Here is a 16,520-nt window from a genome sequence, read left to right as displayed (position 1 = left end):
ATCCCAGGAACATTAGATCGTGACCTGAGCTGAAATCAAGAGCCAGACACTCATCTGACTGAGCCACCCAGTTGTCCCAAGAACTGGAATTCCTGACTCTGTAGAAGCTAGCTGTTGCAGCCATGTTAAAGACACTCAATAACCGTGTGTTGAATGGAAATACATTACCTTCCCAAAGCACTCAATGCCACTGGCTTGTTTCCAAGCCTCTTATTGTAGGTAAAAAATACTTTTTTTCTTGATTTCACATTACTAGGATCAACTTTTAGTCCTTATTTTCCTGTATCCCACCTCTTTAATGTCTCAAATGAAAGCACTTGTTAACAGGTTTGATCCATTGGTAAAATGCTCAGTACCTAAACAGCTGAATACAAAACTTTAAGTTCCAATGTGAGGTTTCCAGATATAAAAGAGCATCCATCCTATATGTGACATTTATGGAATACTTTACAATATTAATGTCGTAAAAGAAAAGAAAAGCTGTTTAAAATGTAAATCCTCTAAGAACAAGAGCTCAAATTTCTATTAATAGCTGTATGTACTTCTCATGCTTTAGGTGAAAACTGCCAGTGTCAACGCTTTTCAAAGTAGAACCAGTGAAGAAGGCTTCTGTGAGTCTGTGTCTAACATCCAACGCTAAAGCTGACCTCTCAGAAAGAGGAACCATTCAGTTCAGTCACCAACTGAGTCTTGATTCTGCTAAGAGAACAACACAGGCTACTCCTTCCACCGCAACACATTTCGTTTAATGAGTGGGAATCGTGATCATGTCCTTTACAGAACTAAACCTAACAGGAGCAGGAAAAGGAATGTACTAGGTCTTTTCAAATGTCATTTTTCAAATATATTTTTTGTCAATATGAATGCTTGGTGTATTGTTATGAAATGCTAACATATCCTGCTGAGCCTTTCTTCCTATTTTACTAATCTTTGCGGAATAAGCAGCAGCAGCGCCATCTTCTGGAATAAAAGGAGTGCGAAATAATTAATGGTGTTTGTAAAAATCAGAGTCCTGAGGAAAAATAGATCATCTACAAAATGAAAAGCCTGCAAATGAACCTTGGCTGTTAATCATCACAGAAGAAATCGACATGGAATAAATTTCTGATGTCAAGAAGCAACTGCATAAGGGCAGCAAAGCCCTCTTCCAGCAGAAGACTGTGTGGGTAGCTCATGCTATGGTGGGATTTTTAACATATAAAGTACTCATGAAAATGACACACAACTGGAGGAAAATATATGTTCCAGAAAATGAATGTTCTGGAAAGTAAATGAAAAAAACCTGTAAGTCATGAGACACCATTAGATTCAAACTGCTTTGCTATAGGAAAGTTGAAGAGACTGAGAAAAAAAAATTATCGTTTTCTCCTGCCTGCCACTGAAAATACGTAAAGTATAAAACAGAATAAAGAAGCTCACAAAAGAAAATGACTGCAGCACGACATATAGAAAGCCACTGCATGGGAAAGCAGGGGTGTACGTGGGACAGGCTAGTCAGGGGATTAATTAAAAAGGACACGGAATCTGTCCCTGGGAAATTAGGGTAATGAAGAAAAAAGTCATCATTTCTCAGAGTGCAACAGATGGCCAAATAGAACCCTTGGATTTGAGATGTGAGAGCAGACCCCCTGGTGTGGAGGGGAAGTTGTGAAGCCCAACCCCTTCCACCCCCCCAACTCCCCTGAAAGTATGGTCAGTGTGGTGGCAGATTTCTAAGACTCTGGGCCCTTGGTGTATACTCACCTTCTCCCAGGACTCTTGCAGTGAGGCGATCTGGAGATAACAGAGCAATGAAGCAGACCCCAATCTAATCAGATGAGCCCCTTCAAAGTACAGAATTTTCAGGGTGCCTGGGTAGCTCAGTTGATTGGGCATCCGACTTTGATTTCTGCTTAGGTCATGATCTCATGGTTCCTGAGACTGAGCCCTGTGCTGTGCTCTACACTGATGGTGCGGAGCCTGCTTGGGATTCTCTCCCACTCCCTCTCCGTCTGCCCCTCCCCAGCTTGCTCACTCGCTCACTCTCTCTCTCTCTTCTCTTCTCTTTTCTTCTCTCTCTCTCTCTCTCTCTCTCTCTCTCTCTCTCTCTCTCACAAAAATAAATAAATAAAACTTAAAAAGAAGTACGACATGTTCTTTGGCTGGTTGCAGAGGACTGGTCAGAGATGGCCAGTGCTATTGCCAGCTTGAGAATGTAGGAGGCCACATGTCAAGGAACATAGGCGGTGTCCAGAGCCGAGGGTGGCCTCTGCTGACAGCTGGTGCGAGAATGGGGACCTCAGTCTTATAACTGCCAAGGGATTGAACTCTGCCAGCAAGAATATACATGGAAGTGGATTTTTTGCCACTCTCCAAATAACTCGCCTGGCAGACCACTAGATTTCCACCTCTGATACCCTGAACTGGGAAGCTGGCCATGCCGGGCTGAACCCATCCAAGTGTTAGATGATAACTGATGGTTGTTTTAAACCACTAAGTTTGTCACCATTTATTATTTAGCAATAAAAACTAATAGATAAAAATAGGTACACTTAAAATTGCTTGCTAAGAAACAGTTTCTGTAACCATCTGACTTTAGTATTTGCTGAGGGGGTTATACGTTTTGCCCTTTCCTTTTACCATGGTTAGATGAACTTTTAAATAAGTGTTTTGGAACACATTACAAGATTAATGCCTTATCTGGCACCAAATTATCAGCTTTCTCAGTGGGCCTAAACATTAACTCACAAGCAGGTGCCTTCATGTCTGCCAATAACCAAGAGTAAAAATAAAAATACTGAATGGCTGGAAACATGTGGGCACAACCCAATCATTCAGATGTCCTATTTATCAGAAAGGCTGCTGGCTGGTCACCATACTGGCAATGGATTTAGATCATCTCTGCCAAAAACTGCGCTCCTGATGGGAAACAGGCAAGAACAAAGGTATGGAAGCAGGAGAACATCTTCAGAGGCAAGAAAAAGGACAGGTTTGCAAAGCTCAATTTAACCAAGAGTTCTCCCTCCCCAGCTTCTTGGAGGCACCAATACCTCGATAGCTCCATCCTTACAGTTGCCAGATTTAGGTGAGGAAAATAACTTGGCATGGGGTTGAATCTGAATTTCAGATTAGTCATGAATTATTTAGTGTATGTACAGGTCCAAAATTTTGTACGAATCCAAAGCAGACCAGTGTACCCTGAACCAACCACTAAATATTGCATGAGACATACTGATAGAGAAAAAAGTATTGCTGATATGAAATTCACATTTAACTGAGCATTCCGCAATTTGTGGGACAACTCTACTTATCACTGACTTCTCTTCCATCTGACACAAGTTCTTTCTTACTTAAAATAGATCTATGTTTCACGTCATTCTGTCCATCAAGATATATATACTATAATAACAATCCACATATTCACCATTCCTGTACCTGGGCCTGGTAACTTTGCAGAGGATTCCCTTCAAGAGTTTATTTCCCCACCCCAGGTCACTTGTTTTGACAAACCAAAGGGGCCACACCCAGCAGTGTGCCATTTACAGACTGGGGCTTCGAGAAACGTTGTGTGTGTCTCCACTTGCCCACTGGGACCTCTTCATTGACTTGAGTCCAAGGAGGATATGGCCACCCCAGCCGAGCCCAATCTAGACAAATTTACTCACAGCCAATCATGAGACTCATGAGCAAAATAAAGGCATATGGTTTTCCAAGGCAATTTTTGCACTTGCTTGTTTACACAGTACTCCCGTTATCATAGATAACTCACACTTCCCTTCCTATTTCATGGTTGAAGTGTGCAAAGAGAATTCAATCATCATGATACTGGCGGGTTTAGGAAGCCACAAAAAAGAAGAAAAGTAAATCAGTCCCAGTACAGGTAAAATAAATTCTACTACCCCTTTGCTCCCTCGGATGCTTCAGGAGAATGCCGGGGAGAGCCCTATCAGGAGAAGGGAAACGTACTGAACCTCACTCTAATGCTCCAAGAGTTATTGTCTTGTCACGTCCCTGTTTTATTTTGAACTGTCATGCTGAGCTTTATTGAGAATTACAGCGCTGATAGGGAGGATTTGATAAAGCTTGTGCAGCATTACTTTTCTTGAAGTCTAGGCTTCTTTTTTTCTTTTCATTTTACCTGGTGTCTATCTGAATCAAGCACTTCTGATTTTCTTCTATCTACCCAAGGATTAGAGCTAAATAACTTTATTAAAGGCCAATGAACTGTAGTTCAATTCTCTCACACTGTGATCTATTTTCCTGCATATGTGAAGGCTTTAACATACACACACACCGTTGCAGTTTGATTTCTTTTCCAGTACACTTTCTAAGGGTATGTGTAGTTGAGCATTTATTTTAATATATTGATACAGTATCAGACACCCCATAAATCTCTAAGCCACACAGCCTCTCCATTACAGATGAAGTAATGGCTTATACTTGCTCATTTGGCTTCTATGACAAAGAATAAACTGTGAACCTAACTGGATGGTTCAAAGACTGATAAAGGAATACTGGTACGTGTATTTCTGGCGTATCATCTCTCCGAGCTCATCTGGAGATCATCACCCAAAGTATTCTGAAAACGGGCTTATGTAGCATTCTATCAATCGGACATCTCTATCAAGCAGCTCTTCTCTTTGTCAGGGTAATGACTACAGCATATCTACAAGACCTTAAAATGCCTTCTCACTAGCAATATTCACTTGTATCCAGGATAGCTTTTGTGCTACATATATTTTACTGAACTTCAGTACCTCCAACACTCAGAGCATGCATGCATGGTCCATAGGGCAGCATTCAATCTGCATAATTAGAACAAGGTGAGCTTTCTTTTACCAGGTGGATAACAGGGTTTACTGATGGTATGTTGTCTCAAAGGATCATTTGTATTTGCTCCCAGGAAGCAAACATCTACCACCCCCTGAGGAGTCCTCATAAGCCTGTGGATGGCAGGCTTGATATTTAGGGATCTGCTTCTCAAAGTGTGGCCTGTGGGGCAGCAGAGGCAAGTGGAAGTCCTTAGAAAAGCAGGATCTCAGGCCCACCTCACACCTACTGCATCAGAATCTTCAAGACCCCTAGATGATTCCTATGAACATTAAATTCTGAGAAGTGCATCTCAGTGTTTACTCTCATTATGATATTACACCAACAAGACTCACTCTAGGATTTCCATGCATGTCTCAAGGCTATGCATATTAAATAAGATCATACATTTATTTCATTAAGTTTTTATTTATTTGAGAGAGAAAGAGAGAGAGAGAGAAACAGAAAGACTGAGTGAGCATGGGAGGGACAGAGAGAGAAGGGAAGAGAATCCTAAGCAGGCTCCACACTATCAGTGCAGACAGAGTCCAACACTTGGTTTGAACCCATGAAGCATGAGCTCATGACCTGACCCAAAGCTACCCAGGAATCCTAAAATCACACATTTTAAAACTCAAAAAGACCTAGAGAAAATGTTAGCTCTTGCTCCTTTTCAGTGAGTGTGCCCCCTTGGTTCTGTTCCTGGTGGAATGTTCAAAAGGAATCACAATGACATTTATCATTTACCAAGTGCTTATCATGTGCCCGGTGCTCTTCTAGTGTTTTACATACCAAGCCAAGAGGCAGACTTTATTGTCCCCATTGTATAGGACAGAGAGCTAAGGCACATATTCAGAACCAGGTCATCTTCTCCAGAGCCATTTTCTCTGGCCCTACCCCAAACTGTTGTTCATTCTGAAACACGTAAGAAATGTTTCATATGTATGTCCAAAGTTTGCTTGGCTGATCTGTTTTATCTTAAATGTCACACAACATGCACATTAAAAATAGAAATCTAAGGCAACCACCATGAAAATACTGATGCAACAGATCTGAGGCCATGCCTAGGAAGGGGTATTTTTTAAAATGTGCCCCGCAGATTTTTGCGACTGCTCTGGTTCTAGAAATGCTGTTGTAGATGAGAGTTCCTTCTTCAGAACCGACTCTGGTTGCAAGCATGCAGCACATTGGTAGTTTCACTGATGCCAACACCATCTCCACACACACATTCTAAGAACCCGGCCCCAAGAGTGCAAAGGCCAGCTGTCATTTGGCTTGCTGCAGACCCTCATTTCCTCCCATGCTTTCCTTGGTGATACAGGCGAGGATCAAACTAGCTTCATCTGCCTTTCAAACGAACTGAAGCTACCAAGACAGACCCGAGCCAAATGTCTATCTTTTCTCCCACACAGGCTGGGAATGGATGTGCTCACACTAAAGACTGTTCTCTCCCATTTCCTTTGTTACTGCTTCTGCTCTTACCTTGGAATCAAATCTAAACCAGATTGCATTTTCAGTTCTGTTACTGACATACCCTTTGATGCTCAGGCGCCAAATCAGGTTTGTCCTTGAGAAGATAACAATGTCATTCCATGGACTTAGGACACCCCGTATCTGAAGCTACATTATATTTTGAGTTCTCGGCCAGCCATTAGACAGAAATGGGATGCCAGGAAATTTACCAAAGGAAGGTGGCCTGCACAGTGACAAGGTTTTGGGGTGAATGCAATACGCTCTCATTCTGGTTTCTACTGTGAGGTCCACATTGCCATTTGTGTGCGCGCGCGCGCGTGTGTGTGTGTGTGTGTCCACAGAGGTCACTGTTAGAAACCCTTGTCCCAACCAGAAGGCCTCTTCAGATGCATGAGATACGTGAGCTTGGTTAATGCCACTGTCAGGGCCATGAAGCATACTCTACTGCTCCAGCCTCGCACGGGGCCAGCAGGCAACTCTGTGACAGAGTCTCAGACCCGCCATCTTTACTCCACACTCCTGTCTCTTGCTTTCCCATGCTCTCTGTAGGAAAGGGAGGAGACAGACATGAATAGCAAGTGTCCTCTATCCTCGGTTTCCACAAACCTACCTGAGATTTTAGTGCAAAATGCTGACCAGTAGGTCCTACGGCCTCTTCCCTTGAAACCTTAAAACCAGGGTTTGCCCCCTCCCCGCAACTCTCCCTGCCTCATTCTTGGCAACTATCTAAACTTGAAGGGAAAGCAGACTTCCTCTATGACTAACTTTTCCAAAATTTTTGTTTATGCCCTGGGTTTTTTCATCCTCCCTAAAATTTAAGATTTTAGAACCCAAACTCTCACCGTACTGCATATCCTCCCTACCCTATGACTGGCCACAGTGGCACATGACATGACATAGGCTATAGAAACTGCATGACGGGGTCAGATGAAAATGCAGCCACCACTACTCTAACTTTTCCATGCTGCTCAGTATCTCATTTTGCCTTCTGAAAAAAAATAACCCACAAAGCATCCCTCTCTTGATGTCCTAAATTAGGATTCTACCAAGGAAGAACTTTGAATCTGACCCAAACACAAGAAGGAAATACACATGAAACACTGGGCACATGAAGGAAGGGTTAATTCTCCATCTGGCTGTTGAAATTGCCCTTGGCAATAATAAGGGCTAATATCTACCGAGAAGTTATTGTGTCAGGTACTCTACTGAACCTTCCTACAATATCTCCTTGCTTTTTTTCACGACCATCCTAGGGTTGCATTATTATTATTTCTGCTTCTTTTTCACAGGAAAAACCCAAGTAGTTAGTTGAAGTGGTAGGTCTCAAACCTAATTTTTTTGGAAACCCCAAATCAAGTTCACAAAGACCAGGTCCTACTCCAAATGAGGGATTGATGGACACCATGACCAGACAGTGCTCCCATGTGGTGGGGGTACTAGATCTGATGTGGTGCTCCGTACAGGTCAAAGTCTACATGAATCAACCAGATCAGCACATCTTGTATGTTTTCAGAGGTGTATCTATCACCTGATCTATCACTTCCGGGATCTGGCGACACCTATTCAATCTTGGAACCATGTATGTGGGAGATTCTTTCTCCTTTTGAGGGCAATAGATGACACAGATGTTACGTAGGCATGAAATACAGATTTCAGATTAAAACAATATTGTGATATAATAAATAATCTTTAATTTAAATCTGAAGTTAAAATTTGAAGGATCTAACCTATTTGAGGGACATCTTCTAAGTCTCAGGCCTATAAATATTAACTAAGACCCAGAAAGACAAACTCAGGCAAAGTGAATAAAAAGTTAAGGAAAAAACTCAAGTTAAATATTAAATGCTTAGGCTATCTATGTACCTGTTCATTTCATCTATGTTTCAACAGTTTGGTAAACGTTATAAAGTATTTTAATTCTGCAAGCATCATTTTGCTCACAATATCTTGCCAGCTTCCTCTTTCACTGACAACTATTTTCATTCCAGAAGCGATCACTGTTACATCACAATTAGCTGTGTATAGAGCTGAATCCTGTTAGGATGGGAAGAAGCCTATAATCCAGTTACAGACTCCTTTGTCTCTGGCTATAATCGTTGCTTTTGACAAAATACTCCTTGTGGGGACTAAATGACTAACTCTTTTGTAACACATAAAGAAATACAACTTATGCTTAATTGGAAAAATATGAACTAATGCTTACGAGTCATCTAGCCCAGCCCATGGGGCCCATGGTGCGGGATAATGGCAGTGCTTTAGCCCCACACACAGCATGAGCTTCTTTCATTGCTCTGTTTTCCTGCATTTCAAGTCTACTTGCAGAGCAGAAAAGATCTCCATAAGAACACTTCATTTCCCTGGCCAAAACAAATTTATAATTATAAAGAAACTAGTTGCCCTGTGTTGTACTTCAAGTGCTTTAGAACTTGCGTGCCCCTCAAAACAAGCCCTTTCAATTCTGATGTGAACTTGCTTGGTTTTCATCCCTGTCTCTGTATTCTCCCCTGCCTCCGTGCCAATGGCCTCACCGGTACTGACAACTTTCCTACTGGGCAAACCTACTAGTCCCTTTTTTTCATTACCCAATGCCCATTTCCAAGAAACGTGAATGTAATTTAATCATCACTGAGACCCAAACAGAACAAGAGCTTATGGCATTAGCAGGACCCAAGGAATTAACTCCCTTGATTATTTTATGGGCTTTCAAATTTCCTCCAAAAACAGAGTCTGTTTTTCACTCCCATTAACCATTGTTTGGTCTCTTTAAGTGGATTTATTGTTCTTTAAAAAAAGAAAACTGACTTTCATCTTACTCTCACTGCAAGGATAGATTGCTTACAACCTCTCTGCTAGCTAAATGTAGGGATTTCAACCCTTTACAATCAAGGGGCTTGATATCCAAAGAAGTCAAATGACTTTATCAAGGTCAATCAGCAAGCCACACCCCTTACTTTTCTTCTGTAGTCTTATTTTCTTAATTCCACTGCCCAATATCCCATATCAAACTCCCAAATAACCTATTTACTATATTTAACAAACATGTACTACTATGAGTTTCATAGGTCTTAAACTCTCCATCAATGATGCATACAAGAAATACCTGCTCACTCGAATAGACAAAAGAGTCTCATTGAGATCAACAAGTGTGCAATGACATCCATTAATGCAGAGTTTATTTTTTAAAGTCCTTTACACAAAAAGTGACTTTGCTGTCTGCAAAACACACCAGCTACTCTATGACTCCATACGGTCTGACAAACTGCTACCCCCGATTCTTAAAAGGAAGTGTCAGAATTAGTCCCTTGGCTCAGTCAATACCTATTTTTTTTTCAGTTTTCTAGCAATTTCATAAAAATATGGGGTATTCGTATGGTTTATAGGTTACATTGAGGAAAATGAAAAATATTATTTTTTCCAAAAGTATAGCCCTTCAGAGGCAGTGTGCGTGAAGATGGATGCTGAAGGGGAATGAACCACGGTTCAGGGGAAATGCAGTGCTCTGGCCAAAAGCTGAAAAACTGCTGGCTGTTTTAACCTCTATGTCATGTGGAAGTAGTATGACTCCAAGTACAGATCATTTACAACCATCAAAACTTCTTCTTCAATAATACCAGCAAGGCTCATTAGCCCCGCTGAAAGTCTCCAGCATTCCATTTTCTACACATAATATTTCATTGGCGAGCTCAATAGATATTACTGCAAGAAATGAAAGTACGTACTTCTTTTCCTCGTAAGATTATTAAATAGGATAGCATACTCAAAAATTCAATACTCCCATGCATTAAGAAAACCCAAAATGATTTATTCATCTATTTAGTAGCTATTTATTAAGTGTCTATGCCAGACTCTGTTCTTAGTGTTAAAAGATAACTTACAGCAGTAAACTAGATACAGTTCTTGGGCTCATTCGAATCCATACATTTTGCAATATGACTCAAAAAAAAAAAGGGGGGGAGAAGAAGAAAAGAAAGAAAAAAAGAAAAAAACATCCTCCCACACACTACCTCTGGGTGGAGATCCTTCTTCTAAAAGTAGCCTCAATCATGAAAGAACATGTCAAAACACAGTAAGTTTTAAAGCTAATATGCAATATAGTCCCCAGTCTTGACATTAATATAGTCACTGACTCTCCTCCTTTGACTATAAATTTAGCTGACAATTAGCTTCTCCTTATTAGAATTCTAACGCACAATTGCCCCTACAGAGCTCATTAGGATTTTGCTCAAGTTACATGCATTCTGGTTCATAGTTGGCATATTTTCTAACATTACAAGTATGCCTTATTAAGGAGAATCTTGCTGAATGAGGCATACACCCATTCTCTTCATTTTTATAAGAGAAAAAGATACTATTCAATTACAAAAACACGGGGTTTAAGCAGTCTATGAAAATGTAAATGCAGCCTATACTAGTGACCTTAATTTGTGACTTTTACAGCAAGCACTCTATTCAGTCTTTTTTTAATTTCACCCATGTATATCAGTTGTGCTCACTAAAAATCTAATCAATCCATGTCTGTTATAAGCATGTATACTGGTATCTTGTTTAATGAAACTAAGTAATTTATATGAAATGAGAGACAGGCAAAATTAGTCTATGGTAATAAAAATTAGAAGAGTGGCTGCCAATGGATTATGGAGGTGGCCCATAAGGATGCATGAGAAAATGTTCAGGGATGATATCTTGATTGGAGCGTTGAGTAAATGGGTGTATACATTTGTCAAAAAGCACCCAATAGTTTAGTTAGGAGTTGTGTATTTTACTACCTGAAACTTTTACCTCAGTTTAAGAAAACTTAATAAATAGAGGTACCTGGGTGGTTTCGTTGATTAAGCATCCGACTCTTGATTTCAGCTCAGGTTATGGTTCGGGAGATTGAGCCCCACTTCAGGCTATGCACTAAGAGCACGAAGTCTGCTTGGGATTCTCTCTCCCCCTTTCTCTTTGCCCCTCTCCCACTTGTGTGTGCTCTTTTTCAAAATACATAAGCATTTAAAAAAAGAAAACATAATAGAGAATTGAATACTTCAGGGGAATATTATAACCAGAACAACTCTTGAAGGAAGAATGAATGCAGATATTCAAGAAAGGTGGAGGAAAAATTCTGTGGAGAAGCAGGAGCCAGGAAGAGATCTGAAGAATGATCATCAATGAGACAATGAAGGAGGAGACAAGGCTATTCCAGGGATTAAGGGAGAAGCACATACAACGGTGTGACTTCGGTGAGGAATGATGATAAAAGATACCGAAAAGAACACAAGAGCCACGTCATGGGGGGGGTTTCAGGTCCTAAGAAACGCAGACTTCATTCTGAAGGAAATTTATAGGAAGTCTGGAAGATCTGTAACTGGGGGTTGATAGGAAGTCATACAGAGAGAGACCTATCTATAGAAAGACACACATGTACACACACACAACCTACAAGCAGTGTGAAGAATGGAGAGTTCTGGTCAGAAGGTCTATAGGAAAACCTTTAATTGGCTATTTCCTAATCCAAGTGAGAACTTCAGAGGCTCAACTAAAGCAATAGCAACACACATGGAGACATGGCGACAGAGAACAGATTTGGAAGGCATATTAAGGAAAATATCTGATGGAATGTGGTGCTCTATGAAAGAAAAGAAGATTCAGAGGAGTTATGGACACTGACCTGATTTCTGGCTTGGGCAATTGGGGGATGATTGTGTTGAGGTAGAGAATGCAAGAGGAGTACATCTGGAAGGAGAGGAAATTAAGTTCTCTGAACCTGTTGCATTATATGTGCCTAAAAGTCACCCAAGCAGTGCTATCCAATAGGCTGCTGGATTGAGGTAGGGTGATTGTATCTACTGATTTGTCCAGTCCAGTTTTTGTTAATTATTGTTGCCCTGAAAAAAAATCATTAATAGCACTGCCTTTCACTCCCACAAAAGGCTCTAGTTTCATCATAAATTATATTATCACCCTGGTTATATACTTGGGACAGGATTTTAGGCCATTTGAATTCAAATGAGACAAAAGATTTTTGGTGTCATCAAAACAGGGATAGTAGGTAAATTTCAAGGATGGGATCATCCCAAGAGATTTTAATTGAACTTGAGAAATACTGACACCAAGAGAAAGATGGAAGAGGGCCCCCAAAAGAGAAAAATAATGAAAAGTATTAGGAAAAAAGAGTTTTACTCTGGAAACCAAAGGAAGATTTGTTGAAGTGATTCTCTCAAGAAGATGCGTGCCTCCCAACGTGCTTACAGAGCACCAGTGTCCACTATAGACGTTCATATGTACAAAGTACTCAGTAGATGTCTGATGATGAATTAGTGGAAAGATGTAATATCTGTTCCTAGGTGGCAAATACTCTTACAGAAGCCCAGTTTCAAAAATGTGCAATTCTTTTAAGATAAAACTTTAGTTTCAGAAGCTATAATACAAATCAATTCTCCTTTTCTGGAACAGAGTATGCATTATATTTCCAGCAACATTTTCTGTGTGATTCTGTTTTGCTTCAAATGAAATACAGGGAGATGTGTCTGTGTCCATAATTCCCTCAAGCACCATCTTCTTTTAGCTTTCACTTCTCTGTATCATCTTTGAGTATAGAGATTTCACCTTTATAAGTACTGCCCTTCTTACTGTTTATATGTGTCTAACAACTAGAATTATTCTCCCCTATTATTCTTACATTCTCCTGCCCTTTCTGCTGCACCTTACCCACCCCAAAAATTTTAAAGCAACAACCAAACTTTGCTACAAAGATGCTGATCTCCAGGCAAAAATCTGTAAGTTAACTATTTCTTGTCCATCCCTAAATACAAAACATGCATAAATACTGGCAAAAAAAAAATGTAAAGAGTGATATAGCTAACTACAACTTTTTTCATTACTCTCAAAAAATGATAGTTTTACTTGACCAAATAGATACATACACACACGTGTGCGCGCACACACACACACACACACATATGAATATATAAACCTGAACACTCCCATGAGCCATAATTTACAAAAATCTTCTAATATTTGGGAGCTTATCCTAATTGAGAACATCAAGTGGTATTCCACTTAAGTAACATTTATCTACAATCAATAGCTAATGTGCTAAAAGCATCCAAAAGAAAAAACATAAATAAGAAAGGATACTGATGTAACACTGTGTATCAGTTATACTTCAAAAAAAGTTTCTGAAAAATCTGTGGGGTTGAAATTAGCAAATTATAAATAATTCTCAATAAATGTCAGTTCCTTTCCTTTTTAGAACAGGCAAGAATACTTTTGAAGAATAAGAGGCTGGTTGGTCTAACAGGCTAATGTGAATGGTGCAGAATGATCCTGAATGGTTGTGAGCCGGAGGCCATGAAGAGGGAACCTATCCATAAGCATTTGTCTGGATTATTCTATGACCACCATAATGTGCCTATCTCCCCTCTGTACCAATTCTAACTTGCTTTAATATAGAATCTGTTCTAGAGTCTGCTGAAGGCTGGCGTGGCATAGTTTGCTAGGTTGAATCCAATGCTATTCAACCTTGGCACACTTCACATCCAAATATACTGAGCTTCAGGATAGAAAGCTTTCAGTAAATCCTGTCACCTGGAAGTGGTAAAGACACTATCAAGTAAGAAAAGTTGTCCAGACCATTCCATACCACATCTTGAACACCAACTGAAGCAATCTGGTTTGTATCTAATTAGTAAAAGTTAAGATACTTCTACCTTTTAACCAGTGGCACGTTATTTAGTAAGGTTGGGAAAAGTAAATCTGATATCCTTCAAAACAGAGGAGAAACATAAACCAGCAGGAACAGCCAAGACAATGACAGTAATTGTGGGCCCCCAATTTTGGGGCAACAAGGTATATACAAAACTTAATCTGGTCCTCAGGTGTATACCAGTAGCTTGTAGTTATTGTTATTTACCCAGTAATTAACAATTGGTGCTAATGAAGCCTAACAGAGCTCACGTGAAAAGAGTAACAACACAAGTGTGCGATTTTGACACTCAGTGCAACTTCACTCAGTGAAACCATTACAAATTGGTTTAGATGTGATATTTTTGCCTTAAATTCTGAAAAATGAAATTGCATGGCTCAGCTAAACTTTCAGTTTTCTGAGTCATCATCATAATTGGAATCGCCTGGAAATGGCCAAGTTTTAACTTGTAAAAGATAATGTTTTGAGATATTGAAGGGTTTTTTTCAGAGAAGTTTCCTTGAGCCCATCACTTTTCTCTCCACCACTCAGTATCCTCGAGGAGGGAACAAGTAAACCCAAGAAGTTAATTGAACTTCTGAAAGAAATAAAAATGAAAACCAGTTGCAGCGGCATTATTTCTGAAATCCACAGTTTTCAATCTCAAGAGCCACAAATTTGATAGAGAGAAAACTGTTTGGTTTGAGGATTTATTATAAAGACTTGTCAAGCATATGAAGTCGCAAATGTTTAGAGGGCTGGGAATTCAAGTGGTAGAGGATCAAACACGGGAGGGGATGTGGAAGAAGATGGATATGAGGGGACAACTCTCTGAACGCCCCCCCCATTCAACCATTTATTCATTTAACTAACCTCCCTGAGGGCTTACCTTGCTCCAGGCACTGGTCTGAGTGCTGGACCTGCAGCAGTAATTCAAAGAGGCAAAAATCGCTCTCTCAAAAAGACTGCCTTCTTACTTAACTGAGGCAAGTCAGCAAAAATGTTTATTGAGGCATGTGGGAGTAATTGTGAAGTTAAATGGAGTACAGGAATAGCTCAAAATCATCCAAGAAAGAGAACATACACTCAAATGGAACCTAGGATCAAGAAAAGGATGGGGTGTCTGGGTGGCTCAGTCAGCTAAGCGTCCAACTTTGGCTCAGGTCATGATCTCATGATTCATGGGCTCAAGCCCTGAGTCAGACTCTATGCTGACAGTTTGGAGCCTGGAGCCTGCTTCGGATTCTGTGTCTCCCTCATTCTCCGCCCCTCCCCTGCTCGTGCAATGTCTCTCTCTCTCTCTCTCTCTCTCTCTCTCCTTCAAAATAAGCAAATATTTAAAAAAAAATTTTTTTTTGTAAAGGAGAGCACAGTATGTAGCCATCATGTTCTAAGGCCACCAGCTGTGATCTGAGCAAAGGGCTTGGTGTTTAACAATCTGGTGAACTAGAGAGAGGTGAGCAAGAACAGGGGTTTTCAGACAAATCTGAGACCTCTCCTACAATGCCAGTGGATTAAATTGATTGCAAGAATCCTTATGATACTTCACTCCTCCCTGTATTTACACTCTCTGCAATGTAACTTTGTAGCAACTTCCATCCAGAGGTTCATTTTATTTCTCAGACTGTTGAAGCTGCCCTGGCCTTGTGACTTACTTTGGCCAAGAGAAGCAACCAAAGAGCAGGTGTTTCAGTTCTGTGGCTGAGCCTCCAGGGCCTGTGCGCTCTTCTACGTATTCTTTGGGAGCATGGCCATTACCACCCGAACACATCTGGTCTACCCTGCTAGAGGATGAAAGGTCATTTGCAGGAGAGCCCAGTTAGCCCAGTACAAGTCATCCCAGTCACACCAGACATGTGACTGCACCTCAGGCAACTCAACAGGGCTATAGATACCTAAATGATTCCAGTGTGACCATAACGGACACTTAACTGATGACTAGTGAGGAATAATACATTTTTATGGTGTACATCACTGAATTCTGGGGTGGCTTAGTTCACAGCAATAGCTAACCGATGCAGCAAGGAAAATATCTGAATTCTGTGGAGGTCCTTCCAGACCTTAGAATACCCGTGGGTAGAAATGACAACAAGAAGAAAATGGAAAACATCGAGTTTAAATTCTGAGCTAACCACATTTAAATCTGGAAGTAATCACATTACTTTTGATTAGAAAATTGTCAGAAATGGGGGTTTGTGAAGTAAAGTCAGTATAAAAGAGTCACATGCTCACATGAGATGCACTTACAAATTGTCAACTGAATATACTTCTGCTAAAATAATTTCACTTACACTAGCAAGAAAGCTGCTCCAGAGATACTGGTGTTGTTGTTAACCATAGCCTTCAGAGACCAGAGCACCTGGTTCACCTCATAGCTTCAGAATCCAAACTTTATTATTTCAGGAACTATGTTACTACTGTTTCCATAGCACCTGTTTTCATTTTAAAAACTGGGAACATTCTTTCTGTATATTATAGCTTCTCCAAGAAAAACGTGAAATTAACTCAAGACTGTAGCGAAGATTGTGCACCTGTAGTACCATCAACAAGGCTCCAGATTTCTTCAACCTCAGTCACTCATGTGATCTAGAGC

The sequence above is a fragment of the Suricata suricatta genome, chromosome X (genome assembly GCF_006229205.1).
Source record: "Suricata suricatta isolate VVHF042 chromosome X, meerkat_22Aug2017_6uvM2_HiC, whole genome shotgun sequence".
Lineage (NCBI taxonomy): Eukaryota > Metazoa > Chordata > Mammalia > Carnivora > Herpestidae > Suricata > Suricata suricatta.
The sequence above is the reverse complement of the archived record's forward strand: the minus strand, read 5'-3'. Positions refer to the sequence as shown.